This window comes from Bison bison, unplaced genomic scaffold (assembly GCF_000754665.1).
Source record: "Bison bison bison isolate TAMUID 2011002044 unplaced genomic scaffold, Bison_UMD1.0 scf7180017864180, whole genome shotgun sequence".
Taxonomy (NCBI): Eukaryota; Metazoa; Chordata; class Mammalia; order Artiodactyla; family Bovidae; genus Bison; species Bison bison.
This window is the reverse complement of record NW_011494752.1, coordinates 8,463,722-8,470,231: the sequence shown is the minus strand read 5'-3', so window position 1 is coordinate 8,470,231 and position 6,510 is coordinate 8,463,722. Positions and strand designations below refer to the sequence as shown.

General features: G+C 48.4%; 1 long non-coding RNA gene across 1 annotated transcript in view; it reads right to left on the bottom strand.

Moving 5' to 3' along the window:
* Window positions 1-2,862: 2,862 nt before the first annotated feature.
* LOC104990656 overlaps window positions 2,863-6,510 on the bottom strand; it is a 14,606-nt gene continuing 10,958 nt past the window's right edge. Inside the window, exons 3-4 of the long non-coding RNA XR_825539.1 lie at window positions 5,780-5,857; window positions 2,863-2,939 (exon numbers count right to left, since the gene is read on the bottom strand). This is a non-coding gene — a long non-coding RNA (uncharacterized LOC104990656). The remainder of the gene's footprint in view (window positions 2,940-5,779; window positions 5,858-6,510) is intronic.

Here is a 6,510-nt window from a genome sequence, read left to right as displayed (position 1 = left end):
TCAGAAAACGAAGATCATGGCATCTGGTCCCATCACTTCATGGGAAATAGATGGGGAAACAGTGTCAGACTTTATTTTTTTGGGTTCCAAAATCACTGCAGATGGTGACTGCAGCCATGAAATTAAACAACGCTTATTCCTTGGAAGAAAAGTTATGACCAACCTAGATAGCATATTGAAAAGCAGAGACATTACTTTGCCAACAAAGGTCCATCTAGTCAAGGCTATGGTTTTTCCAGTGGTCATGTATGGATGTGAGAGTTGGACTGTGAAGAAAGCTGACCACCAAAGAATTGATGCTTTTGAATTGTGGTGTTGGAGAAGACTCTTGAGAGTCCCTTGGGCTGCAAGGAGATCCAACCAGTCCATTCTAAAGAAGATCAGCCCTGGGTGTTCTTTGGAAGGAATGATGCTAAAGCTGAAACTCCAGTATTTTGGCCACCTCATGTGAAGAGTTGACTCATTGGAAAAGACTCTGATGCTGGGAGGGATTGGGGGCAGGAGGAAAAGGGGACAACAGAAGATGAGATGGCTGGATGGCATCACCAACTCGATGGACGTGAGTTTGAGTGAACTCTGGGAGATGGTGATGGACAGGGAGGCCTGGCGTGCTGCGATTTATGGGGTTGCAAAGAGTTGGACACGACTGAGCGACTGAACTGAACTGAGAGACAGCTAAATTTTTCAACAGTCAGAAATAGCAGGTATACTTCAGGAATAACATCTTATTCCTATTTACGTTACAAAGACAGTCCAAAAGCAACCTGTACAGGAAGATAAATGAGGCCTCAGGAAGAGTGGACAGCACCTCCCGCACCTGCGGGTGTCAGGCCCTGGGCCTGCGGATGTGGAGGATCCGAGGGGAAGGACCCATGGCTCCCACCTGCTCAGAAGCCTCCAGGGACGAGGCCTTGCACCTACCCTATGGACCCAGAAATAAACTGAACAGTTAATATGCATCTTCTGGATGACACACGCTGTGCTAACTGTGGGGGAAGGGTGGGGGGCTGTCTCAACTTCCTCCGAGCTGAGATGGTGGAAGGGGATTAGTGCCAGGAATAAATACTGTATCTGAGGGAGAAGTCAATGTCAGGTACTCTCCGTACCTGTGGGCTAGCTCCTGAAGCCCCCAATCTCAGTGTTCTCACCTCTAAAATCTTTAGTTCAGGTTCATGGCAGAGCCCAAACCACTTTCCAACTTCAGACACATGGCTGACCTTTGAAGGTGTCCTTTGCATGAGCCCTGGGCTCTTAAGTCAAAGTAGGGGACGCCTGGTGGGTTTGTGGGTATGTTCCTCAAAACAAGCCCTCCTGAGCCACAATGTGGGGGCTGTGTGATGGGGACTGGCATCCTAGCTGAGAAGTGCCCCCCTCATAGGCTTTAGAGAAGTGAGGAGTCCACAGTCAGTGGCAAGATGAGCAGCAACACTGAAGAGCAAGGTGACTGGTGTCAAGGAAGCATCGGTGCTGCTATTTCAGAGGCATCTTGGAGGAGTCTGTGGAGGCAAGTCCCGGGGAGGAGACTGTGGAAGGAAGTGGGGAGGCCGGACGGTGTGTCAGAGGCACTTTGGTAATAGCCTTAGCACAGCTTTCTTATAAAAACTGCACCCCACAGGTGAGCACAGGGAGGTGGGGGGCTGCTGACTGTGGGCCTCTCCCCCTGGGGGGAAGTTCAGGGTTCTGGTGGAGAAGGAGGAAGAAGGTCCTCCTGGGACAGGACCCAGACGGGCTTGAAGAGGCTGTACATCCTTGGAATTGCCTGGGGACATAAGGGTGGTGTAGTGATAATAATAGTAATTACCACAACTTCTGTGGATTGAAAGCAGGCACAAGGGACAGAGCACCATCGTCTCATGTAATCCACAGAAAACTCTGGAAGGTAGATGTTAGCGTCTCTGTATTATAGATGGTTAAGAATCTGACCCAGGTCACGCAGCTGTCAGACAGCAAGGCTCTGGTCTTAACCAACACAGAGGAGACCTCAGGTCCCTACCAGCCCTGTGACTTTGTGGTTCAAAATGTTAATGTGAGGTTTTTATTCAGAATTGGAAAAGAATTCCGTGTTCATCAATAATCTCCCTGTAGAAATCGCACGTCATCTTTCCCTCCTGGCGTTTTATAACTTCATTACCAGCCCCATCTTTATCATTGGTAGAATGATGAGGGTATCTCTTTAAAAAAAAAAAAACACTTCAGGTATAAATAGATATGAATAAAGAAAATGAATTGAAAATGTAGGAAGCAGGAATGGAGTAGGTGCCTTGACAGTTTGCCCTAAAAATAGTTAATTAGTGGCGAACAGTGGAGCTGACCTCATAACATTTCAGGCAGATGTCAGAGAAACACTGCCTATGCTGGCTTCATTAAAGCTGAAATTAACACAAGTGTGTGTCTGCTCAGAACTTCCCTGTTGAAAGTAAGAAAAAAAAAAAGGCAGAAACCCCACAGAAACAACCGTGTGGCATTGATGCCCAGAGTAAAGCTCGTTGAGTCCTTGGGCAGCTCTCCCTGCTTCTCAGGCCCCTGTAGGCTGCTGGTGGCCAGGCCAGGCCTTGCTCAGCCCATCTGAGACTCATAGCTTCAGAGTCTGCATAACCTCCCAGGAAGACTGCTGTTATATCACCTAGAAAAGTCCCCGGGAGCAGTAACAATCACTTCTGACGATTGAGACTTTCTCCCAGACTTAGGGCATTTAAGAGGAGTGAGCGGCATGAGTGCCCTCGACAGAGACAGAAGGCAAACCACTGTGTCATTTTCAATATTCTGGTAGCCACACACAAAGAATCAAAAGAAACAGGTGAAATTGACTTTGGTAATGTATTTTACTTAACTCATGTATCCAAAATATTATCATTTCCACATGTGATCAGTACTAAAAATTATCAAAGAGGTATTGGAAATCTGGGCTTCCTCGATGGCTCAGCGGGTAAAGAATCCACCTGTTGATGCAGGAGACACAGATTTTATCCCTGGGTTGGAAAGATCCCCTGGAGAAGGAAATAGCAACCCACTCCAGTATTCTTGCCTAAAAAATCCCATGGACAGAGGAGCCTGGTGGGCTGCAGTCCATGGAGTCACAAAGAGTTGGACATAACTGAGAGACTAAGCACTCTTTGAAATCTACTCTGTACTTTATATGCATAGCCCATCTCAGCTGGAATAGCCACGTTTCACATGCCCAGGAGCCAGGTGTGGCCAGTGTCCATGGACCTGGGTGACCCATATCTATCTGGACATATCTCAATCCTAACTGTGAGAGGAAAAAACTAGCAAGTCATACGAAGCAAATAGAGTATATTGCTACTTATACATATGTTTGCAACATGAAAAATAACAATGTATATTATCCATAGATACAAAACATACATGTCAAAATGTTTTTAAAAAACTGAAGGGTGCACCTCCTGGTCACAGGGCTGGTGAAGTTGTATAACAGGCCCTGCACCTTTCTGTGTGGTGTCAAATTTCTTTTCTAGATTATAAGGAAAACTGAACAAGTGCCAAGTGTGGGAGTGGGTACCAAGGAACCCAGGCTCTGCTCTTTCTGGCTGTGTAACCTTGGACAAGTCTTCCCATGCCTCAAATTCCTCATCTGAAAAATGGGATCATAACGGCTCCTAATGGGAGGTTACCCAGGAGGTTACTCCTGAATGGGTTACAGGAGTTACCCTGTGGAGAGGACCCCAAATGGCCCCTGACACGTAGGAACCGCCACTGAAGCTTTAGCTACTACTGCTACTGTTTTCGGAGAAGGCAATGGCACCCCACTCCAGTACTCTTGCCTGGAAAATCCCATGGATGGAGGAGCCTGGTAGGCTGTGGTCCATGGAGTCCCTAAGAGAGCGACTTCACTTTCACTTTTCACTTTCATGCATTGGAGAAGGAAATGGCAACCCACTCCAGTGTTCTTTCCTTGAGAATTCCAGGGATGGGAGAGCCTGGTGGGCTGCCATCTATGGGGTCGCACAGAGTCAGACACGACTGAAGTGACTTAGCAACAGCAGCAGCAGCAGTTACTGTTCTAATAAATGTCTCAAAAACCCCTCATGATTACTCCTGAAACAAACTGTTACTACAAGAACACACTTGAGAACCAGGCTACATCAAAACCCTGAGCTCTCTGATTCTCTCAGCGGACCTACACCACAAATAGCTGTAAATAGGCTCGTGATATATCTCTGCTACGTCAAATCCAAAAATAGTCTTTCCTCTGTCAAACATCGTGGGGATTGTTAAACTGATCTTGTCATTGAGTGATCGGGCTTTTTCTTCAAACCTCTATCTTACATCTGATTCATCCTTTTCTTTCATTAACTGGAGCCTCAGGCGAGTTGGAAAACTACATGATACTTTGATGTTTGCAAGTAAAAAAAAAAAGGCAGTGATCACAGTTCAGATCAGCACAGTGCTACGGATACCTGGAATCAGCTAATCACAGCCATGACTCACCGCTCAGGCCTTATTTCAACCCACCCTGAGGATGGCCTTTCTCCTTTCCAAATATTATTTCATCTTCTTTTTATTCCTTTCAAGCACCCTCTTCTTATTCTAAGCTCCTCCGTGATGACTAGTTTCTCCACTCACTTATCTTAGTGTTTCATTTCTCAGAAGCACTCATTTCAGCATACAAATTCGACTAAGTTTCTTTCAGACTCAGAATTTTCTCCATAAAACCTTAAGTCTTTATTCCTTCTTCTTCTTCTTTTTTTTTTTTTGCCATACCTCCATCCACTTTGGATGTAATAAAAATGAGAGGCAATCCCTTCCAGGAAGCAGTTTGGTCTAAAATGGTTTGTTTATGTCCTGATGCCTTACACTGGCTGACCTCCTCACTCACATTTTCTCTCAGAGGATATGTGAGCCAAGCTTTTCTGTCTCAACGGGCTCAGCCTGAGCTGGTCCTGTTAACCCTTTTCCTCACTTGAATTCCTCCCTTTTCTGGTAGTTACTTTGTTTCTCTTATTGGATTTACTGTAAGACTTTTGACTTTTGATTACTAACTGCAGTTGCAAAACTACAGTTAAAAAATTATTATGTAGCTGGCAGTGCTGCTGGAGATGACCAGGCACGCTGCCTGTGAGCTGGTCAGGTGGCCCTGGTCCCGTGTCTGGGTTTCTGACCTCTTGGGATGGGAGGAGGTGCCGGTAATAGCAGACATTTAGAATGTCCCCAGGCTGTAAGGACGACAGGCTCCAAGCTGAACCCTGGAAGTGGCGTCGAGATGGACCAGCAGCCTCTGTCCATCTCTGCTCACCACATCTCTGGAAAGGTGTCCCTGTGAGCGCTGAACATGTCCCACCAGTCTTTGGCTCAGCCACATGGTGTGATCTGAAGAGTCATCAGAAGACCCGCCTGCCAATCCACACAACATGTCCTGGCCCCTGGTCTGTACCAAGACCTGCCGGACAGGGAGGAAGGAGACCCCAGGCCCAGCCGCAGAGAATAGGCCTGGGGGTCCCGGCTTGTCCCCGTGGCACCCTCATCTCGTAGACTAGGGAGCAGGGCCTGGGGAGGTGAAAGGAGTCGCCTGTTGGTGGGGGAACCGGAAGGAGCCTGCGACACTGACTCAAGGACAAAATCAAAATCGGGAGGGGATATTCAGGGACGATGGCGTTTCCGGTCTCCACGTGCTTCCTCCACAGCATCTTCACTGGGTAGAAACCCGCAGGAAGTGCTCATTGTTGTTGGAAGAACTCAGGGCTGGTGATGAGGAGAGTGCTTAGCGGCCCAGAGCAAATGGGGAGTGGGTGTCACACCTCTGGGAGCATCGCTGGCTTACCTGAGTCGTGATTTTTCTGGTGGCTTCAGTGACAGTTGACCAGAGGGCCGGCTTTTGTCATAGTCCGACCAGTGGCCACTGTGGATGCAAGGAGAGGAGACAGTGTGTAAGACTTTTCCCCTAACTCGGGGTCCCAGGAGCTCCCTGCCCACTTTTAAAAAGTCCTGGGTGGCCAAATTACAGAAAAACCAGGCTTGGATGGAGGGCCCCCAGGGGCCAGCGCTGCCCTCCAGGTGGACCCTGGTGGATGCCAGCGAGTTTCCTGGGTGACAACTGGGTTTTCATGCAGTGAGAATTGGGGGGAAATAGCCAAGGTTCAGAGTTAACCTGAAGCAGTGACAGGAGCCCCTCCACCATGTGACCTCAGGCTTTAGGGGACAATGTGCCCTGGGGACAGGCCTGGAGAAAAGGCTCCAACCCAATATGTGCCAGGTGCCACCAGCTCCATGCCCTCAGGCAAATGATTCCACCACCAGTACACAGGCATCTCAGTGGTACCCATCCCTGCCCACCCAGGCATGGGGGTGGTGAGAGACCACCCCGTCCAGGGTGAGGCACAGTGCCCGGGGCTCGGGCCCAGGGAACGGAGTTAAAAGACAATTTCCCGTTTGTTCTTCCTGCTCTGTGGCTACTCGTCTGGGAAGCTGTCCACACATGCTGTCCAATTAGCCAGCGGTGCAGGAAGAGCAAGGCAGCACCAGAGCTAACAGAATCGTCACTGCGTCTTCTTT